The sequence below is a fragment of the Lissotriton helveticus genome, assembly GCF_964261635.1.
Source record: "Lissotriton helveticus chromosome 1_1 unlocalized genomic scaffold, aLisHel1.1 SUPER_1_unloc_47, whole genome shotgun sequence".
NCBI classification, from domain to species: domain Eukaryota; kingdom Metazoa; phylum Chordata; class Amphibia; order Caudata; family Salamandridae; genus Lissotriton; species Lissotriton helveticus.
In genome coordinates, this window is record NW_027611689.1 from 485,530 (window position 1) to 509,102 (window position 23,573).

General features: G+C 54.4%; 1 pseudogene; it reads left to right on the top strand.

Moving 5' to 3' along the window:
- The first annotated feature begins 20,256 nt into the window (after positions 1 to 20,256).
- Positions 20,257 to 22,902, top strand: LOC144806117 (uncharacterized; annotated as a pseudogene).
- Positions 22,903 to 23,573: the final 671 nt, after the last annotated feature.

A 23,573-nucleotide genomic window follows, 5' to 3' on the forward strand; every position in this document is an offset into this window, starting at 1 on the left:
GGAAGTCAACACCACCCTGACGGAAGAACGGAGAACAGGCCCCTCCCGAGAAGAGATCCAGGAGCGGGAAAAAAATAGACTACACGAGTTAGACTTGGCACGGCTCAAATTAGACGGAGAATTGAAGCTGGCGGAACAAAAAATAAACTTAGAACACTTACGGCTCAGAGAAGAGCGAGAGGAAAAACAGAGACAGAGGGATCTCGAAGAAAAAAGACTGGCATACGAACACGAGTGCAAACTAGCAGAGATAGAAATGCGCAAACTGAACAAAAACCTAGGGGTGCCCGAGCCACCGCGCTCCCCGGGTACTACCGAGCAGAAGGTCCACATCCCCAAGGATGTGGTCCGAGAATACCACCGAAACGACGACATACAGCAGTGGTTCAAGGCCTATGAGATCGCCATGACTGCCCACCGGATCGCTCGAAGTGACTGGGGAGCCGGTCTATGGGGGAGATTCGTCAATGAGGGCCGTGATGCCCTGCTGCAGCTTCCGGACCATCAAATGACGTCCTATGACCACATGAAGGCCGCCCTCCTCAGTCGTTATGGGCTGACGCCCGAAATGTACCGCCAGAGGTTCCGCAACTGCACCCGGATCCCAGGTACAACTTGGTTGGAATACGTGAACTATTTCAGCCGAGCCTTCGAGGGATGGATCAAGGGTAACAACGTAACCACTTACGAACAACTCTTCAATCTCATTGTGTGGGAGCACCTCTCCAACAACTGTTTCGTCGAGCTCAGGCAGCACCGAGGCGGATCGGTGGGAGAGCACCCGAGTGGCCCGGAGTGGGCCGAACGAGCAGAACAGAACCAACCAAGGTCATCATCGTCCCCGGGGAGGAGGAGGAGGACAGGGCCGGGGCAGAGATGCTGTCCCGGTCACTCCCGCTAACACCACCCCGCCCCCAGCCGGCCGGGGAAACCCCTCGATGCGCCCGGGGTTCCGAGCCAACGTTACGTGTCATCGATGCCAGCGAGTCGGCCACTATGCCAGTGACCCGACCTGCCCGAAGAACCAGGTTCCCGGGCCCCGCCAGGTGGCGGCCGCCGCCCTAGGAGAAGAACAAGTCTCCGAAGACCCTGAAGCATGCAAGTCGGAGCAGTTCGAGTGGGAACCCGCCGCCATGACCCTGGCCTGCCTAGGAGGAAGAGACATGGCCCCGCGGACTCCCCTGCCCGCCAACACTCGGAAGTACAGCCAATGGGTGAGCATAAATGGGCGCAAGGCCCTGCGTGACACCGGGGCCAGTGTGACGGCCGTCCGTTGTCACCTGGTGACCCCAGAACAAATCCTGCCAAACGTGCTTTGCCCCGTCCGATCGGCAGACAATTCGGAGAGCCTGTGTCGGATGGCCTGCGTCCCCTTCGAATGGGGAGGAGTGTCCGGCATGCTAAAAGTAACTGTCCGCGACGATGCCCCCGTGGACTGCCTCCTGGGGAACGATCTTGAGAGCTCCCCGTGGGCAGCTGTTGAAAGAAGAGAGCATCTGGGGATGTTGGGTCTCCCGGACTGGGCGTGCGTGACCACCCGGTCCATGGCCACCCGCACCATCCCTAGGCCAGAAGAACCCGAATGGTCAGCACCTCCGCCCTCGATCGCTCCAGAAGAAGACTCCATCCATACCGACCACCCGGAACCCACCCCAGAGGGGTCCGCGCAGCCCCCCGAACTTCCCGACCTGGCTCAGTGGCGTCAAGAAGGGGGGCCCACCCAAGAACAATTCCGGCAGGAGCAAAAGACCTGTCCCTCCCTCGAGGGACTGCGACAGCAAGCGCTCGCCCAGGGCCAAGGAGACACCACCGGGGCCCACTGGGTTTATTGGGACAATGATCTCTTGTACAGCGAGCAGAGAATCGCAGAGCTGGGGGCCGGTCGAGTGCTGGTGGTGCCCCTCCACTTCAGAGACTTCCTGTTGAACTTGGCCCATGATGTCCCCCTGGCTGGGCACCTGGGGCAAGACAAAACCTACCACCGCCTGGTGACTCACTTTTTCTGGCCCAAAATGAGAAATGACGTCTCCAACCACTGCAGGTCCTGCCCGACCTGCCAGCCCAGCGGGAAGAGCGGCCGCAAACTCAAGGCACCCCTACAGCCATTCCCAGTGGTGACCACCCCGTTCGAAAGGGTGGGAATAGACATTGTGGGGCCTCTGGACCCCCGAACAGCACAAGGGCATCGCTTCATCCTGGTCCTGGTGGACCACGCCACCCGCTATCCTGAGGCGGTCCCCCTTCGTACGATAACAGCCCCAGTAGTGGGTCGAGCCTTAATGGGGATCTTTTCTCGAGTGGGCTTCCCCCGGGAGGTCGTCAGCGACAGGGGTACGAACTTTATTTCAAAGTATATGAAATCCCTCTGGCAGCAGTGCGGGGTCACCTACCGATTCACAACCCCCTATCACCCCCAGGGAAACGGACTGGTTGAACGGTTCAACCGCACTCTCAAGGGGATGATCATGGGACTAGAAGAACCCCTACGCCGCCAGTGGGACGTGCTACTACCGTGCCTCCTCTTCGCCTACCGAGAAGTCCCCCAGAAGTCCCTCGGCTTCAGCCCCTTCGAACTCCTGTACGGACACCCAGTTCGAGGGCCTCTCAGCCTAGTGAAGGAGGAATGGGAAATGGCCCCCCTGAAGACCCCTCCAGACGTCTACAAGTACCTCCTGACCCTCCGCAATCAGACCCGGCGGTTCAGGGAGATCGCCAAAGCCAATCTTAAGGCCAGTCAAGAGGACATGAAGAAGTGGTACGATCAACATGCCTCCTCCATCGAGTTTGAACCGGGTCAGCAGGTATGGGTGATGTCCCCCATCGAACCATGCGCCTTGCAGGACAAATGGACGGGGCCCTTCAAGGTGATCGAGCGCAAGAGCCCCGTCACCTATCTCATCGACCTGGAGTCCCCCCGGAACCCCCTCCGGGTGCTCCACGCCAACAGACTCAAACCACACTTCGCGCGCTCAGAGCTCAGCCTGCTAATGGCTACCGACAGTGGCGCAGAAAGAGACTCCGAGCCCCTCCCTGACCTACTGAGGTCCCGTGAAAGAGATGGTTCGGTGGACGGGGTCCGACTCTCCGAGGCCCTGACCCCGGAGCAGCGTCAAGATTGTCGGGCCCTCCTGCTACCGTTCGCAAACCTGTTTTCTCTCGCACCCGGAGTCACCTCCTGGTGCCTGCACGACGTGGACATTGGGGACAGTCCTCCTGTCCGACACCGGGCGTACCGAGTACCGGATCGGGTACGTACCTGCATCCAAGAAGAAGTCTCCAAGATGCTCGCCCTCGGAGTCATCGAACCTTCGGACAGTCCCTGGGCCAGCCCGGTCGTCCTGGTCCCCAAGGCCGCGGCCCCGGGCACCACACCTGAACTCCGATTCTGCATCGACTATCGGGGTCTGAACGCGGTCACCCGAACCGACGCTCACCCTATCCCCCGAGCAGATGAACTAGTCGACCGCATGGGGGCAGCCCGCTACCTAAGCATCTTCGACCTGACAGCGGGCTACTGGCAAATCGGCCTCACCCCCAGGGCCCAAGAACGTTCCGCTTTCTCCACCCCGGATGGGCACTACCATTTCAGAGTGATGCCATTCGGCATGAAGAACGCTCCAGCCACTTTCCAAAGACTGGTGAACCAGGTGTTGGCGGGCCTCGAAGAATTCAGCGCCGCCTACCTGGACGACATCGCAGTATACAGCCGCCACTGGACAGACCACCTCCGAGAAGTCCTGCAGGCCCTCCAACAGGCCGGCCTCACAATAAAGGCCAGCAAGTGCCAAATCGGCCAGGGGTCCGTGACCTACCTCGGACACCAAGTGGGGAGCGGTCTGGTGGCCCCCCTTCAACTCAAGGTAGCTGCCATTCAGTCCTGGCAACCCCCCGAAACACAAACAGAGGTCCAAGCCTTTCTGGGACTCACCGGATACTACCGGCGGTTCGTGAAGGACTATGGCAGCCTGGTGGGGCCCCTCACGGAACTCACGTCTAAGAACCACCCAAAAAGAGTCAACTGGACGCCCGACTGTCAAGCGGCCTTCGAGAAGCTGAAGGCCGCCATGTGCACCGCTCCTGTGCTCCAGGCTCCCGACTACAGCCGCGAGTTCATCGTTCAGACCGATGCCTCCGACCATGGCATTGGGGCCGTCCTCTCCCAACTAAACCCCGAGGGAGTCGACCAACCAGTGGCCTTCATCAGCAGGCGCCTACTGCCCCGAGAGCAGCGCTGGAGCACTATTGAACGGGAGGCCTTCGCTGTAGTGTGGGCCCTCAAGAAGCTCCGGCCTTACCTCTTCGGAACCCACTTCCGGGTACAAACAGACCATCGGCCCCTGCAATGGCTAATGCAAATGCGGGGGGAGAATCCCAAACTATTGAGATGGTCCATCTCCCTGCAGGGGATGGACTTCACTGTGGAACATCGCCCTGGCCAAGATCACGCCAACGCGGATGGCCTGTCCTGCTTTTTCCGCCTCGACGAGGAGAGTCCCCAGGAGGATGGGTGACTCTCCCCGCCTTCAGCTGGGGGGGACGCATGTTGGACAGGCCCCATGACGGGCTCGCTCCCTCCCCGCATGACAGAGCCCAGACACCGGCTCTCCGGGTGCTAACCACAGAACCAACCCGCAACCCGTCCCCTATGGGACGCCTGCTCCCGGATGTCCCTGTGTCACGGGCCCGGGCCACCGTCAGCACCATTGCCCGGCCCAGCCGCCATCTTGGACACGGCACCACGCGGCCGCGCGGCCTCAGCTCGACCCCAACCCTGGGCCTGGCCAGGCCCCGACATCCCGGCACCACCATCCACCCAGGAGGTGAACGGACCACTTGGCAGGTCAATGGGAGTAAGAAGTGTCGATGGCTCTCCCCCGCCAGGTGCCGATCACCCCCAGCCTCCTCGGGCGCTGGCTCCACCCCCCTGCTGGGTGTCTGGACTCCCTCATCCCAGACCTCCCGACCTCCAAGAGCGAGGGTCCGGACATCAAAGAGCGCCAGACCTATAACTGAGGCAGCCCCAGAACAGGAAGGCAGTTATATCCTGGAGTCGAGAGACACCGAGAAGAACTCATCCTTGACGGACTGCTGGCGCTGCCGCAGCCCTGCCCTGTGAACTATTGTCCTGCCTGCTGGCGCTGCCGCGGCCTTCTGCAACCTGCCTCCTCGTGGGACCTGCTGGCTCTGCCGCGGCCCGTTCCAACCTTCGTCCTCGTGGGACCTGCTGGCGCTGCCGCGGCCCGTTGCAACCTTCATCCTCGTGGGACCTGCTGGCGCTGCCGCGGCCCGTTGTAACCGTCATCCTCGTCGGGACCTGCTGGCGCTGCCGCGGCCCATTACCACCTACGATCTCTTCGGGACCTGCTGGCGCTGCCGCGGTCCGATCCATCCGAACGCCGAGCTCGAGGATTGTGAGCTACCGCCGTTTCCACCCCAGTACCCGTAGGTACCAAGACTGTCCCGCTACCCCCTTTCCCTACTAGAGACTAGAATTGAGAGGATCATCGTGTCCTGATCTCCTTGTATCGTACTACCTTACTTCAAGAACTGCCTATAAAAGGTGTTAATCTGATCTTCGTGTGGTGTCCATCTGTGGGGGGGAAGTTACCTGTCTGTGCGATCGCTATAGATGGCCCTTACTGGAGGCCTCTCCCCTTGTGCTCGGCCGACCCTCCAGGTCCCCGTCTAACACCGCGTGCTTGGGACGCGCTGGGCCCAAGCTGGAGTCGGCCAGTAAGGGTGTTCCGGAGTGGTGGCCGGACCGGCAGTGGTGGGGCGTGCAGGGTACGCCATGTTCCCGGGGGGAGAGCTGTGGTTTGCCAGGGTGGTTGCTCTCGTCAGTAGTTCGTGTAGGGTCGTGCCCGGGGGGTGACCGTGGCTCGATGGAGGGCCGATGTCGTCCTGGGCCCGCCATGCGGGAGGGGTAGGACCACTACTTGGTGCCCCAGATAGGTCACGGATCCCTGGCCTATCTGGCACTTGCTGGCTTTTATTGTCAGTCCGGCCCGCCGGAGGGCCGTCAGGACCTCCCAGAAGTGTGTCAGGTGCTCGTCCCAGTGGAGGCTGTATACCGCAATATCGTCCAGATATGCGGCACTGAACTCTTCTAGCCCCGCTAGCACTTGATTCACTAGTCTCTGGAAGGTGGCTGGAGCATTTTTCATGCCAAAGGGCATTACTTTGAAGTGGAAGTGGCCGTCGGGGGTCGAGAAGGCAGATCGCTCTTGGGCACCAGGGGTGAGGCCGATCTGCCAATAACCAGCCGTGAGGTCGAAGGTGCTGAGATACTTGGCGGCCCCCAGGCGATCGATCAGTTCATCTGCCCGGGGGATGGGATGGGCGTCGGTCCCGGTAATCGACACAGAACCGGAGCTCCAGGGGTGCGCCGGGGGCGGCGGCTTTAGGGACCAGAACAACGGGACTGGCCTAGGGACTGTTTGAGGGTTCGACTACCCCCAGAGCTAGCATCTTGGCAACTTCGGACTGAATGCAGGCCCGAACTCGGTCGGGAACTTGAAAAGCCCGGTGTCGTACGGGCGGGCTATCCCCGGTGTCTACATCGTGGACACACCACCGGGTGACTCCGGGAGTGAGGGAAAATAGGTCTGCGAATTGCCCCAGCAGTTTCCGGCAGTCTTGGTGCTGTTCTGGGGTCAGGGTAGAGGAGAGTGTGACCCCTTCGACGTAGCCGTCCTTCTCGGTGGTGCTCAGGAGATCTGGGAGGGGCTCGGAGTCGTCTTCAGCTCTCTCATCTGTAGCTAGCAGCAGGCTCAGTTCAGTGCGGGCAAAGTGAGGCTTGAGCCGGTTGGCGTGCAGGACCCGGAGGGGGTTCTGGGGGGACTCCATGTCCACCAAGTAAGTGACGGGGCTCTTGCGCTCCACCACTTTGAAGGGCCCCGTCCATTTGTCCTGGAGGGCACAAGGTTCGACCGGGGACATGACCCAGACCTGCTGTCCCGGTTCGAGCTCGATGGACGAGGCGTTCTGGTCATACCAGCGTTTCATCTCCTCCTGACTGGCCTCCAGGTTGGCCTCGGCAAGCTCCCGGAACTTCCGAGTCTGGTTGCGGAGGGTCAGGAGGTACCGGTAGACATCCGGTGGAGCCTCTCGGACAGTCGTTTCCCAGCCTTCTTTGACCAGGCTGAGGGGACCTCGGACAGGATGCCCATACAACAGTTCGAAGGGGCTGAACCCCAGGGACTTCTGGGGCACCTCTCGATAGGCAAACAGGAGGCAGGACAGCAGGACATCCCATCTGCGTCGTAACGGCTCTTCCAAGCCCTTAATCATCCCCTTCAGTGTTCGGTCTATTTCCTTGGGGGTGATACGGGGTGGTGAATTTATATGTGACCCCGCACTGTTGCCACAGGGACCGCATATATTTAGATATAAAGTTTGTGCCCGATCGCTCACGACCTCTCGGGGGAAGCCGACTCTGGAGAAGATCCCCATTAGCGCTCGGCCCACCACGGGTGCCGTGATGGTTCGGAGGGGGATGGCTTCCGGATAGCGGGTGGCATGGTCCACCAGAACGAGGATGAAGCGGTGTCCCTGAGAGGTGTGGGGGTCCAGGGGCCCCACTATGTCTATCCCCACTCGCTCGAAGGGGGTGGTTACCACAGGAAAAGGCTGGAGTGGGGCCTTGACTTTCCCCCCGCTCTTCCCGCTGGCTTGACAGGTCGGACAGGTCCTGCAGTGGTTGCTTACATCATTGCGCATTTTCGGCCAGTAAAAATGGGTCACCAGGCGGCTTTAGGTTTTGTCCTGCCCCAGGTGCCCAGCGAGGGGCACGTCGTGTGCCAGGTTCAAGAGGAAGTCTCTGAATCGTAGGGGGACCACCAGTACTCGGCTGGCCCCTAGTTCGGCAATCTTCTGCTCGCTGTATAGGAGATAATGGTCCCAATAGACCCAGTGGGACCCCGATGGTTCTCCGGCGGCTTGCGTGGCGACTTGTTGTCGAATTCCCTCAAGGGAGGGACACGTTTTCTGTTCCTGCCGGAACTGCTCGCGGGTGGGGCCACTTTCTTGGCGCCATTGGGCTAGTTCGGGAAGGTGGCCGAGCTCGGTGAGGTCTTCGTGGTTGGGCCCCGGGGGCCCGGGTTCAGGGCCGGCGTCCTCGGGGATGGCGGGCGGCGGAGGTGCGGGCCACTCCGGTTCTTCAGGCGGGGTGTCCTCGTTCGGGGTGGAGGCCCGGGCGGTCATGGATCGAGTGGTCACACAGGCCCACTCAGGAAGGCCTAGCATGCCCAGATGCTCTCTCCGCTTGATGTGGGCCCAGGGGGAACTTTCCAGGTCGTTCCCGAGGAGGCAGTCCACGGGCGCATCGTCCCGGACGGTCACCTTCAGCATGCCCGACACTCTTCCCCATTCGAAGGGGATACGGGCCATCTGGCACAAGCTCTCGGAGTTGTCCGCCGACCGTACTGGGCACAGGACGTTGGGCAAAATTTGTTCAGGGGTCACCAAATGGCAGCGGACCGCCGTCACGCTGGCTCCAGTGTCACGGAGGGCTTCGGCCCGGCGTCCATTGATGGTGACCCATTGGCGGTACTTTTGTGTGTTGCCTGGGATCGGGGCTCGGGGGATCATGTCTCTTTCGCCCAGGCACACCAAGGACATAGCGGCGGGCTCCCACTCGGCCGGCTCGGGGTCGTCGTCTTCTTCCTCGCCTCTTTCTTCCCCCAGGGCGGCAGCCGCGATCTGGCGTTTGGGAGGACCGGTGGTGCCGGGTCGCTGGTTCATCGGGCAGAGGGGATAATTAGCATTGTGACCCGGCCGCTGGCATCTGTGGCAAGTAACGTTCGGGCGGGGCCCCGGTCGTGCTGGAGGGGCCCCCCTTCGGCCCAGGGCCGGCGAAGTGGAGGTAGGGGAGGACCCCGTGGGGGCGTCTCGGCCCCAGCTCTGGCCTCCTCTGCCGCCTCGTGGTCGGTGGTTCCCCAGGGATCCCCGGCCATAGTCTCCCATCGGGCTCCTGGGGACTAGGGTGCTCACCCATCTATCAGCCTCGACAGCGAGTTTGATGAAGCAGTTGTTGGAAAGATGTTCCCAGATAATGAGGTCGACCAACTGCTGGTAGGTGGTGACATGACTGCCTTTGATCCACCCCTCGAAGGCTCTGCTATAAAAGTTCACGTATTTCACCCATGTGGTACCAGGGATTTTTTTACAGTCTCGGAATCGCTGCCGGTACATTTCGGGGGTGAGTCCGTAGCGAGTGAGGAGGGCGGTTTTCATGTGTTCGTACGAGGTCATCTCGGCATCGCGGAGCTCTAGCAGGGCATCCCTCCCTTCGTTGACGAACTTCCCCCACAGGCCGGCGCCCCAGTCCTTGAGGGGTACTCGATGGGCGGTCATGGCTACTTCATAGGTTTTGAACCACTGTTGGATGTCGTCATTCTTATAGTACTCTTTGACGACATCCTTGGGTATGTGCACCTTCGTGTCCACAGGAGGGGGCGAGGTCTTGCCCCCGGAGGCGCTGGCCTCACTCGTTTTGGCCTTTATTTCTAGTTCCTTTAAGCCACGCTGATGCTCGAACGTGAGTTTCTTTTCTTCGAGGTCTCTTTGTCTTCGTTTCTCCTCCAGGTCTCCTTCCAGCCGTAGTTGCTCGAGGGCTATTTTTCTTTCCGCCATCTGTATTTCTCCGTCTAGCCGGAGTCGGGCTAGCTCCAGTTCGTGGAGCCGGTTCCTCTCTCGTTCTCGGGCGTCTTCGTGGGAGAGGCCCATGTCTAGGTTTGCGGGTCTTTCCCCTGTTGGGGACGCGTCGGTCTCCGGGCGTCCGTTCTGGTCCGGGTCATCTTCATTTTGGGGTGGCGTGTCTCCGGCTTCCACCCATGTTTGCAGGGCCGATTTAAAGTCTTCCTTGGTGCTTAGGCCCGTGGTAGCGATGCACAGGTCTTTGCAGAATTGTTTCAATTCCTTATGACTGTACTCTTCTATTTTCTCTTTCCGGAATTCTGCAGTCGGTCTGGTTTCTTGAGTAGTCATGGTCGCGGTGTGTTTTTATCGATAGCGGGTAAATCACTCTCTATACGATCTGCGTTGGCTCGGATCCCACCGCTGCCACCAATGTTAGAAAGGCGAACCCCGGGGGAGGCAGAAGATGTCTGACTGACCCCCCTAGATCCACCCCTCTGTCGAGAAGTAGCCGAGCGTTATCGAGAGGCCTCCTGGGTGAGGGTTCTCTCCTAGGATCGTACAGCAGAGTAACCACCCACTACAAATGGACACCACACAAGAGGATAAGTTCTTAGGCTTTATCAAGAATAAAGGTTGCTTGTTCTCAACGATATGTACAGGCAGATCGAGGGATCTGAAAAGTCTCGTAAATAAGGGATAGGGTAGCGGGACAGTCTCAGTACTGGTGAAGGAAGGGATACCCTGCGCACAGCTCTCAATCCTCGAGCCGGGGGGTTCCGAGAGGTCGAGCCGCAGGCAGCGCCAGCAGGACTCGACAGGTGGTCTTTAACGGAGAGGGGGCCGCGCCAGTGCCAGTAGGCCTCGAGGTGGTTTCGGCGAAGATGGGCCGCGGCAGCGCCAGCAGGCTCCAAAGATGGTTCAGCGAAGATGGGCCGCGGCAGCGCCAGCAGGCTCCAAAGATGGTTCAGTTAAGATGGACCGCGGCAGCGCCAGCAGGCTCCAAGGGTGGTTCAGCTAAGATGGACCGCGGCAGCGCCAGCAGGCTCCAAAGATGGGTTCAGGCTTCAGGGAAATGAGTTCTTCTCGGGGTCAGCCGCGACAGCGTCAGCAGGGCTCTTGACTCCAGGATACAACTGGCGTCCCACTCCAGGGCTGGCCCAGATATAGGACTGGGGTCCTTTGATGTCCGGACCCTCGCGCCTGGGGGCCAGAGGGGCCGGGATGGTGGTGTCCAGACACCCAGCCGTTTGGGTGGAGCCAGCGCCCAGGGAGGCCGGAGGGCGATTGATACCAGGCGTCCGGGGACGGCTGGAGGGCCATCGAAACTCCCCTCCTCTTAGATCCGTCGAGGGGCCACTCTACCACCCAGGGGGATCTTGGTGCCTCGATGTCGGGGCTTCGCTGGGGCCTTGGCCGGGGCCGAGGCCACGTGCTCGGGACGTGATGGGCCCAAGATGGAGTCGGGCGAGGCCGCGAGCTTGGGACGGGCTGGGCCCAAGCTGGAGTCGGGCCAGTAGGGGTGTTCCGGAGTGGTGGCCGGACCGGCAGTGGTGGGGCGTGCAGGGTATGCCATGTTCCGGGGGGGAGAGCTGTGGTTTGCCAGGGTGGTTGCTCTCGTCGGTAGTTCGTGTAGGGTCGTGCCCGGGGGGTGACCGTGGCTCGATGGAGGGCCGATGTCGTCCTGGGCCCGCCATGCGGGAGGGGTAGGACCACGCCATGAGGCCGGGTCCAACAATGGTCCTTGGCTGGTGGTGTGCATGGATGGTGCTTGGCTGGTTGTGTGCATGGATGGTGCTTGGCTGGTGGTGTGCATGGATGGCGCTTGGCTGGTGGTGTGCATGAATGGTGCTTGGCTGGTGGTGTGCATGGATGGTGCATGTCTGGTGGTGTGTATGGATGGTCCTTGGCTGGTGGTGTGCATGGATGGCGCTTGGTTGGTGGTGTGCATGGATGGTCCTTGGCTGGTGGTGTGCATGGATGGTGCTTGGCCTGTTGTGTGCATGGATTGTGCTTGGCTGGTGGTGTGCATGGATGGCGCTTGGCTGGTGGTGTGCATGAATGGTGCTTGGCTGGTGGTGTGCATGGATGGTGCTTGGCTGGTGGTGTGCATGGATGGTGCTTGGCTGGTGGTGTGCACGGATAGTGCTTGGCTGGTGGTGTGCACAGATGGTGCTTGGCTGGTTGTGTGCATGGATGGTGCTTGGCTGGTGGTGTACATGGATGGTGCTTGGCTGGTGGTGTGCATGGATGGCGCTTGGCTGGTGGTGTGCGTGGATGGTGCTTGGCTGGTGGTGTGCATGGATGGTGCTTGGCTGGTGGTGTGCATGGATGGTGCTTGGCTGGTGGTGTGCATGGATGGGGCTTGGCTGGTGGTGTGCATGGATGGTGCTTGGCTGGTGGTGTGCATGGATGGTGCTTGGCTGGTGGTGTGCATGGATGGTGCTTGGCTGGTGGTGTGCATGGATGGCGCTTGGCTGGTGGTGTGCATGGATGGTGCTTGGCTGGTGGTGTGCATGGATGGTGCTTGGCTGGTGGTGTGCATGGATGGTGCTTGGCTGGTGGTGTGCACGGATAATGCTTGGCTGGTTGTGTGCATGGATGGTGCTTGGCTGGTTGTGTGCATGGATGGTGCTTGGCTGGTGGTGTGCATGGATGGCGCTTGGCTGGTGGATGGCGCTTGGCTGGTGGTGTGCATGAATGGTGCTTGGCTGGTGGTGTGCATGGATGTTGCTTGGCTGGTGGTGTGCATGGATGGCGCTTGGCTGGTGGTGTGCACGGATAGTGCTTGGCTGGTGGTGTGCACAGATGGTGCTTGGCTGGTGGTGTGCACGGATGGTGCTTGGCTGGTGGTGTGCATGGATGGCGCTTGGCTGGTGGTGTGCATGGATGGCGCTTGGCTTGTGGTGTGCATGGATGGTGCTTGGCTGGTGGTGTGCATGGATGGTGCTTGGCTGGTGGTGTGCATAGATGGTGCTTGGCTGGTGGTGTGCATGGATGGTTCTTGGCTGGTGGTGTGCATGGATGGTTCGTGGCTGGTGGTGTGCATGGATGGTGCTTGGCTTGTGGTGTGCATGGATTGCGCTTGGCTGGTGGTGTGCATGGATGGCGCTTGGCTGGTGGTGTGCACGGATAGTGCTTGGCTGGTGGTGTGCACAGATGGTGCTTGGCTGGTGGTGTGCACGGATGGTGCTTGGCTTGTGGTGTGCATGGATGGTGCTTGGCTGGTGGTGTGCATGGATGGTTCTTGGCTGGTGGTGTGCATGGATGGTTCGTGGCTGGTGGTGTGCATGGATTGTGCTTGGCTTGTGGTGTGCATGGATGGCGCTTGGCTGGTGGTGTGCATGGATGGCGCTTGGCTGGTGGTGTGCATGGATGGTTCTTGGCTGGTGGTGTGCATGGATGGCGCTTGGCTGGTGGTGTGCATGGATGGCGCTTGGCTGGTTGTGTGCATGGATGGCGCTTGGCTGGTGGTGTGCATGGATGGCGCTTGGCTGGTGGTGTGCATGAATGGCGCTTGGCTGGTGGTGTGCATGGATGGTGCTTGGCTGGTGGTGTGCATGGATAGTGCTTGGCTGGTGGTGTGCATGGATGGTGCTTGACTGGTGGTGTGCGTGGATGGTTCTTGGTTGGTGGTGTGCATGGATGGTGCTTGGCTGGTGGTGTGCATGGATGGTGCTTGGCTGGTGGTGTGAATGGATGGCGCTTGGCTGTTGGGGTGCATGGATGGTGCTTGGCTGGTGGTATGCATGGATGGTGCTTGGTTGGTGGTGTGCATGGATGGTCCTTGGCTGGTGGTCTGCATGGATGGTGCTTGGCTGGTGGTATGCATGGATGGCGCTTGGTTGGTGGTGTGCATGGATGGTCCTTGGCTGATGGTCTGCATGGATGGTGCTTGGCTGGTTGTGTGCATGGATGGTGCTTGGCTGGTGGTGTGCATGGATGGAGTTTGGGTGGTGGTGTGCATGGATGGTGCTTGGCTGGTGGTGTGCATGGATGGCGCTTGGCTGGTGGTGTGCACGGATAGTGCTTGGCTGGTGGTGTGCACAGATGGTGCTTGGCTGGTGGTGTGCACGGATGGTGCTTGGCTGGTGGTGTGCATGGATGGTGCTTGGCTGGTGGTGTGCATGGATGGTTCTTGGCTGGTGGTGTGCATGGATGGTGCTTGGCTGGTGCTCTGCATGGATGGTGCTTGGCTGGTGGTGTGCATGGATGGTGCTTGGCTGGTGGTGTGCATGGATGGTTCTTGGCTGGTGGTGTGCATGGATGGTGCTTGGCTGGTGGTGTGCACGGATGGTGCTTGGCTGGTGGTGTGCATGGATGGTGCTTGGCTGGTGGTGTGCATGGATGGCGCTTCGCTGGTGGTGTGCATGGATGGTGCTTGGCTGGTGGTGTGCATGGATGGTGCTTGGTTGGTGGTGTGCATGGATGGTTCTTGGCTGGTGGTGTGCATGGATGGTGCTTGGCTGGTGGTGTGCATGGATGACGCTTGGCTGGTGGTGTGCATAGATGGCGCTTGGCTGGTGGTGTGCATAGATGGCGCTTGGGTGGTGGTATGTATGGATGGCACTGGGCTGGTGGTGTGGTTTGTGTGAAACCTCCAGCGTTTTACTACCCAGAAGCTCCTGCAAACTTTCAATTTAGCTAAAAAGTCACAGTTTCCTCACATTTCTGAGTGGAAAAGTTGTGGCCTCATCGTGCCGGCACAAATTTCCCACCAACGAGCGTACTCCTCGGTTTCCTGATAAAAAAAAATATACCTCAATTGTGTTGGTGCCCAAAACAGAGAACCTAAAAACGTATCTAAGGATCAACTGAGGGGGACCAAAGAGGGTCCAAAAGGGCAGTTATTTTAATATAAGTTATTAGGCTGACTCTGCTTTGGGCACCCACACAAGTGAGGTATCATTTTTATCAGGAGACTGAGGGGAACGCTGGATGGGGGGAAAGGTGTGCCGGCGCAGTGATCTCACAGTGATCTCACAAACTTGGCACACAGAAATGTGAGGAAAATGTGACCTTTTAGCTAAATTTGAGCTGTGCGGCGGATTCTGGATAAGAAAACTTTGGGGGATCCATGCAAGCCACACATCCCTGGACTCCACCAGGTGTCTAGTTTTCAGAAATATCTATGTTTAGTCGGTTTCCATTGATGGCATGCGAGCCAGGACCAAAAACGCAGGTGCTCCCAATCTACCACAAAACAACCTATTTTTGCAAAGGAGTTTTTGGTCCAGGTCTCAGCAGCCATCTATGGAAACACCGGGTGGAGACCAGGGAGGTGTGGTTTGCATGGGTCCCCCAATGTTATCTTACCCAGAATCCCCTGCAAATCTCAAATTTAGCTAAAACATTTAATTTTTCTCACAATTCTGTGTCGTATGTCACTGAATTGAGTGGTAAAATAAAATCTGGATCTCCAGCTGACCCCATGAGGCCACTTCACTTTGTTGAATCTCTGACGCTGTTTCAGCAGCCGATTTGCCAAATACTGAACCTATCCTTCACAAGGGCTATGGTCCCAGTAGCATGGAAAGAGGCTTGGGTGTCTCCTATTATTAAGAAGGCCACGCTAGACCCTTTAAAACCTGAGAATTTTAGACCCATCCCCCTTATCCCTTGGGTAGCTAAGATCGCCGAAGCCCATGTTAATCACACTCTATCTCAATTCTTGAGCTCCCATAACATCTTGGACCCATCCCAGAACGGTTTTCGGCCTGGCCACCGCACAGAAACCGCCCTGCTTGCCACCACAGAACATCTGCGGACGGTTTTGGATGCTGGTCAAAGTGCAGCGCTGATCCTGTTGGATCTCAGCGCTGCCTTTGATACGGTATCTCATTCCATCCTTCTTTACCGTCCGGAGGCAGCAGGGGTGACCGGGACGGCGCTAAGGTGGTTCAGGTCCTTTCTAACTGATAGATCCTTTCGGGTGTCGGCTCCTCCGTTCTTGTCAAAATCCCATTCCATCGGACAGGGGGTACCCCAGGGCTCAGCTTCAGCCCCTCTCTGTTTAATCTGTATGTACAGCCTTTGGCTGCGGTTGCTAAAAGATGGGATCTCACGATGGTGTCCTGTGCAGATGATACCCAGCTGGTTATCACCTTAGCGGAGGGACCATCGGTAGCAGCCACCAGATTCAGAGAGGGGCTGAGAGCAGTGGCGCAGTGGATGACAGATAACTGTCTTCAGCTCAACGCAGGCAAGACCGAGGTTTTGTTGGTGGGTAAGAAGGCTACCCTTTGGAATGAACACTGGTGGCCAGCATCCCTTGGTCCTAGGCCACCTCCTAAAACAGTGGTAAAAAATCTTGGGGTCTGGATGGACTCCACTCTTAGCTTCCAGACCCACACCAAGAGAGTAGCGGCTACCTGCGTGGGGCTCATAAGAGGTTTAAAACCTCTCCTGAAATATTTCGACCCGGCAGTGCGTCAGCTCATCATGCAGTCCACAATATTATCCCGCTTGGATTATGCCAGTTCATTGCTTCTTGGAACCAACAAAGCGGAGATACGGCGTCTTCAGCGAGTCCAGAACTCTGCTGCGAGAGCGCTGGTGGGCCTCCCTCGCCACTGTTCTGTGGGGGTCACCATTCAAGAATTACACTGGCTTCGGATCGACAAGCGGATCCAGTTTAAAGCGCTATGCTTGGCGTTCAAAATCCTAAAGGTAAATAGTCCATCACTCCTTGGTGGTCTTCTGAATCCCTACGTGCCTCATCGACAGCTGTGCTCTTATGCACAGCATCTGGCGTTTGTGCCACGTTTTAATCGCTCTAGGGCCGGAGGATCCTCATTCCGGTTCCAAGCTGCTAGGCTGTGGAACTCTCTACCATTATGTATTCGTGCCTTGGATGATTTGCTTGCTTTCCGGAAAGCTATCAAAACCTTTTTGTTTTTATCTGTATAGAAACTGACCTAGACTCTCGCTCAGTTTTCTCTGGAAACTTTTGTCTCAGTTCTGTCAGCACCGGGACGCCCCGTTGCTGGGGCAGCTGTGCGCTCTAGAATTCTTACAACATAACATAACTGAACCTCTTGGAGTCTGTAGGAGCGTAGGATCAGCGATGAGGTCAGCTGTCTCGTATGTCACTGAACATGTTGGAGTCTGTAGGAGCCCAGGATCAGTGATGAGTTCAGCTGTGGTTCAGAGCGGTAGCCAACAGCTCCCTGAGCTGGTTTGAAGTGGAGTATGCAAGGAGGGCACCAAATCTGCCCTCCCAGCAGACCATGTGGCGCTGGCAAGCGCCTCCACCCCTGCCTAATACACTAAATCTTGTCTGGGAGATGGTCACACCTCCCTATGACAGGAAGCCTATTGTCCTACCTTCCCCTTCTCGGGCTTGGCCCAGCAGCAGGAGGGCAAAATAGTGTCTGTTGTAGGCAGCAGGCCTAAGTTGCTTTCAAGGTCTGTAGGATCGGTCCCAGGAGCGTGGTATGCTTCCCGGAGGAGCCCTACCGTGGATGGAATCATACCTCCAACACCAGATACAGTGTTGGGGTATGATTCCAACATGTCTGATACCAAATATGCCCAGGTTCGTTCCAGCCAGTTTAGAGAGTCTTGCTGTCTCATAATGGCTGATTTACGTACAATGCCTGGAGAATGGACTTCGGGGTTTGTAGGGGTAGGCTGCTCATGCAGGGCCACCCTCACATTCGGAACCAATCACCCAGCCTTTGGGACTGAAAGGCCTGCTAAAGGGGTGACTTATAGGTTTCAAGTGCAGGGATGCTAGATATAAGGAAACATATCTTTCGTGAGAGATGCATGCACCAACTCACACAGGCTACAATGGCAGGCCTGTGGTCAGAGTTTGGAGGGTCCCTCATAGTCATAGTCATACATTCTTATAAGGCGCACAGTTCACCGTAAGGTCTCAAGGCGCTAGCAGCTAAAGAATGGAGGACAGGGACGGTGCATTGCGGCTAGTTGGTGGGAGGGGGGAAAAGCCAGGTTTTAAGATTTTTACGGAAACATTTATGATCGGTTATGGAAGAGATATGGACCGGTAGTTTGTTCCACAACATTGGGGCCAGATAGGAAAAGGAACGGCCCCCGTTGTGCAGAGTCCGAAAATGGGGCTAAGCAAGGAGGAATTTGGAGTTGGACCTTAGAGATCTACCAGGGATGTACCTAAGGAGCTTGTTTTTTAGGTAGTTAGGGCCGGCGTCATGCATTGTCTTATGGACCAGGCTTAGGATTTTAAAGTGACATCTCTGGCAGATTGGGAGACAAGGAAGAGTCGGTAGGTTCGAGATGGATGAGGATCTACTGGATCTACTGGGGCGATTGAGGACAAGCCTAGCTGCCGGGTTCTGAAGAATCTGAAGCTTGGAAAGCAGATTGGCATTTAGGGCAGTGAACAGGGCGTTTCCGTAGTCCAAAAGGCTAACGATAAGGCCCTGCACCAGTGGTTTCCTAGCCTCAATAGGGAGCCACTTAAAAATCTTACGGAGAATGCACATGATGCCGTAGCAGACCCCAAGAACCTGATCTATGTGGGGCTTCATGGGCAAGGGGGCGTCTATGGTAATGCAGAGGTTTCTGACAGATGGTTTGGGAGGGGGGCCCAATCCTAATTCCGCAGGCCACCAGTCAGATGACCAGACCTCCTCAGCTCTTCCAAACAAGATGATCTCGGACTTGTTGCTGTTCAGTTGTAACTTGTTGGCGCTCATCCATTCATTTATTCGGGTCATACAACTCCTAAAGCGAAGCCGGGTACTGACGAGATCGGAGTCACAGGTGACAAGTAACTGAGTGTCGTCGGCGTAGGACACGGTTTCAAAACCATATGATCTAATGATGGCAGCTAATGGAGTGGCAGCTCATGGGTGGCATAACACATGCTGCAGCCCATGGGGGGTCCCCTGGAGTACCTAGGCCCTAGGTACCTAGTACCATATACTAGGGACTTACTAGAGTACATCAGCAGCCAATAAGGAATGTACCAAGGCACTCACCATAGCCAATTTAGGAAGGAAGCCCAGTGAGTGGGGTCCTGATTAGCAGGATCTGACGCTGACTAGTCAGAATACAGTATGACACTAGTAAAGAGTGGGGGAAACCATGAAAGCAGATCCTACCTTCCCACCGCCCCACCCATTCTCCCCACTCCTCTAGAGAGTAGCATGTGTAGTGTGTTGGTCTCTGCTCGTGCACAGTGCAGGGGAGTATGCAGCCACCTCTTAGTGTCCGGCACAGAGGCCACTTTCCAAAACATTGCTTTTGTCACTTGTAAAGTACGTATCCAAGGTCTATGAAAGCAGTGTAAATGTTTGCCCCCCCTTTGCTTTAGGGCAAAGGCATAGCAGGCATGCTATCTCAAGCTCTAAAGTTAGAGGTGGAACAACTAAACAACAGACCAGCCAAGCTCAATCTCCTTGTCCAGCTGGGAAACTCCCACCCCAGTGGATAATACCGACAAACTTAAAAATATATGTGAGAGAAGTAAAACCACGAAGTAAATTCAATCATTAAACTGCTGCTCTACTGCATATTGTGGGTGTAGTGGATGAAGCCAGGCACCTCTGCGAGCAGCAATATTTGATTTATGGCGCAACATCCTGATGTCCACCCTTCTGTCTCGAGTCTTCCTGATCCATCTCACATCTCTTACTCAAAGAGCTGTTCTTGTTTTACTAAACCTTGACCATTTGCCACTACCTAAAGCTGTAACTAGTGTATGAGTGCTATGCGAGGGCCCTTTTTTTTTACCAACTTACTCATGAATAATTACGATGTGACATATTCAAAGCAACTTATATGTAAATTTCTGTGTATGGTTAAATATGCCTTCATAAGTTTCAAAAATGGTAATCAAGAGATATTTATACAATCAATAAAAATTGTGTGTGCACATTCCGTTATGTTTCCCTTTAAGTAATTTGAAATCTTTTTACATCTGACAGAAAACAATCTTTGATTGTACGAAATGTTTCAAAATAAGGAAGATAACACTGTAAATCTGCAAAGACGAAGTCCGAAATATTGAGTTCCAGTATTCAGGAAAATATAAGTGCCGTCAGAGCCAGCCAAACCCGAACATAAACTGAGACATCCTGAAAGAAGGGAGAAGGGACACGAGAAATTCAGTGATTCCACGAGTCTCAGCTGTGCACCTCCATGCCTCAAAACGAAGAAATAACCTCTAGAAAATTAAGGCAACACTGATAAACATCCTCTTGTGTAAACATGTCCAATAACAGCTTTGATCATTAGGTCGGTATGAGGTGGTCACAGCAGTGCTCTGCTTTCTTAAATAATACCAGGCCACCTTTCAGTGCTAGAGGTGTATTGCAAACTGTTTCAGACCAATCCACAGCAACCATTGAAAAGCGCAACGGAGTGGAGTCAGACAACTGAAGGTTAAAAGAAATAGGGGTTCTGCTGTCTAAAATACAGAGCACTGTCCCAGTGTGCACCGACCAGAAGGACAAGGAATCTTTACCCGCAAGCTTGCAGAACCATTATCCAGTCTAAAGACACAATCGCCCACGAAGAAGCCTTACACACGTTATGAGATTGGGAAGTAGTTGGTGACCATTGCACTTTAATCTTTAATCGGAAAACAAACGTGCAAAATACGACTCATACAGGGAATGCAAGAATAACACAAGTGCTTTATCAGTCATGATGGCCCTTCAGGAAGTACATTCAATGGATGTAAACAAGTGTATACCAGACCCAGAGACACTAACCAAGAGAGAAGTCTCAGACACATGCAGTGAGAGCTTTAGTTTGTCATCAATATTAAAACCCCATCAGCAAACACACACAGGGAAAAAACTATTCAAATGCACTGGATGTGTAAAGAGCTTTATTCAGTTATCAGGCCTAAAACGACATCAACGAACACACACAGGGGAAAACCCATATCATTGCACTGAATGTATGAAGAGCTTTAGCCAGTTATCAGGTCTCCAGAAGCATCAGCAAACACACACAGGGGAAAAACCATACCATTGCAGTGAATGTGGAAGTTGTTTTAATTACTCTTCAACATTAAGGAATCATCAGCGAACACACACAGGGGAAAAACCATTCAAGTGCAATAAATGTGGGAAGAGCTTTAGTCAACCAGAAAACTTAAAACGGCATCAGGGAACACACACTGGCGAAAAACCATATCATTGTAGTGAATGTGGAAGTAGTTTTAGTGATTCGTCAACATTACGGAATCATCAGAGAACACACACAGGAGAAAAACCATTCAAGTGCAGTGAATGTTTGAAGAGCTTTAGTCGATTATCAGACCTAAAATACCATCTGAGAACACACACAGGAGAAAAACCATATAATTGCACTGAATGTGTGAAGAGGTTTAATCGATTATCACACCTAAAACAGCATCAGCGAACACACACTGGGGAAAAACCATTCCAGTGCAGTGAATGTGAAAGAAGTTTCAGTGATTCATCAACATTAAGGAAACATCTGCGAACACACACAGGGGAAAAACCATTCAATTGCAATGAATGTGGGAAGAGCTTTATATATTTATCAGGACTAAAAATGCATCAGAGAACACACACAGGGGGGAAACCATTCCAGTGCAGTGAATGTGAAAGTAGTTTTAGTCAATCTTCAACATTAAGGAATCATCAGCGAACACACACAGGGGAAAAGCCATTCCAGTGCAGTGAATGTGGAAGTAGTTTTAGTCAATCTTCAACATTAAGGATTCATCAGCGAACACACACAGGGGAAAAGCCATTCCAGTGCAGTGAATGTGGAAGTAGTTTTAGTGATTTGTCAACATTAAGAAATCATCAGCGAACACACACAGGGGAAACACCATTCAAGTGCAGTGAATGTGTGAAGAGCTTTTGTCAATCATCACACCTAAAACAGCATCAGAAAACACACACCGGGGAAAAACCATACCAGTGCAGTGAATGTGAGAAGAGGTTTATTTGATTATCAGACCTAAAAAGGCATCAGAGAACACACACTGGGGAAAAACCATTCAAGTGCAATGGATGTGGGAAGAGCTTTATATATTTATCAAGCCTAAAATGTCACCAGAGAACTCACACTGGGGAAAAACCATTCCAGTGCGGTGAATGTGGAAGAAGGTTTAGTGATTCATCAACAGTAAGGAAACATCTGCGAACACATACAGGGGAAAAACCATTCAATTGCAATGAATGTGGGAAGAGATTTATATATTTATCAAGCCTAAAACAGCATCAGAGAACACACACAGGGGGAAAACCATTCCAGTGCAGTGAATGTGAAAGTAGTTTTAGTGCATCTTCAACATTAAGGATTCATCAGCGAACACACACAGGGGAAAAACCATTCAAGTGCAGTGAATGTGAAAGTAGCTTTAGTCGATCTTCAACATTAAGGATTCATCAGCGAACACACACAGGGGAAAAACCATTCCAGTGCAGTGAATGTGGAAGTAGTTTTAGGAATTCGGCAACATTAAGGAATCATCAGCGAACACACACAGGGGAAAAACCATTTAAGTGCTGTGAATGTGGGAAGAGTTTTTGTTGACCATCACACCTACAACAGCATCAGAAAACACACACCGGGGAAAAACCATACCAGTGCAGTGAATGTGAGAAGAGGTTTATTCGATTATCAAACCTAAAAGAGCATCGGAGAACACACACTGGGGAAAACCCATTCAAGTGCAATGGATGTGGGAAGAGCTTTATATATTTATCAAACCTAAAACGTCATCAGAGAACACACACTGGAGAAAAACCATTCCAGTGCAGTGAATGTGGAAAAAGTTTTAGTGATTCATCAACATTAAGGCAACATCTGCGAACACACACAGGGGAAAACCCATTCAATTGCAATGAATGTGGGAAGAGCTTTATATATTTATCAAGCCTAAAACGGCATCAGCGAACACACACAGGGGGAAAACCATTCCAGTGCAGTTAATGTGAAAGTAGTTTTAGTGAATCATCAACATTAAGGATTCATCAACGAACACACACAGGGGAAAAACCATTCAAATGCAGTGAATGTGAAAGTAGTTTTAGTCAGTCTTCAACATTAAGGATTGTGTGTTCCCCAGCGAACACACACAGGGGAAAAGTCATTTAAGTGCAGTAAATGTGTGAAGAGCTTTTGTCAATCATCATACCTAAAACAGCATCAGAAAACACACACCGGGGAAAAACCCTACCAGTGCGGTGAATGTATGAAGAGGTTTGTTCGATTATCAGACATAAAACAGCATCAGAGAACGCATACAGGGGAAAATCATTCAAGTTCAGTGAATCTGGAAGTAGTTTTAGTGAATCTTCAACATTAAGGATTCATCAGTAAACGCACACCGGGGAAAAAACATTCAAGTGCAATGAATGTCTGAAGAGCTTTAGTCAATTATCATACCGAAAGTACCATCAGAGGACACACACAGTGGAAAAACCATACCATTGCAGAGAATGTAGAAGTAGTTTTAGTGAATCATCAATATTAAGAAAATATCAGCGAATACACACTGGAAAACCATTCAAGTGCAAGGAATGTGACAATGGATATATATACATATATATATATATATCTGGTCTAAAACGGCATCAGAAAACACGCACAGGAATCATTCAAGTGCAGTGAATGTTGAAGTAGGTTTTATGAATATTCAATATTAAGTACTGATCAGCGAACACACACGGGAAAAGCCATGTCATTGCAGTAAATGTGTGAAGATCTTTTGTCAACTTTCAGAGCTTCAAAGACGTCAGCCTCTCTTCAGAAGAGTGCAGGATCAATAATGAAGGTCACAGAGCTACAACTGTGTGACTGCCAGGCCAAGCACACTTCAGAAGAGTGCAGGATCAGTAACGAAGGTCACAGAGCTGCAGCTGTGTGACAGCCAGGCCGAGCACACTTCCGAAGAGTGCAGGATCAACACTGAAGGTCACAGAGCCGCAGCTGTGTCATAGTCAGGCCGAGCACACTCC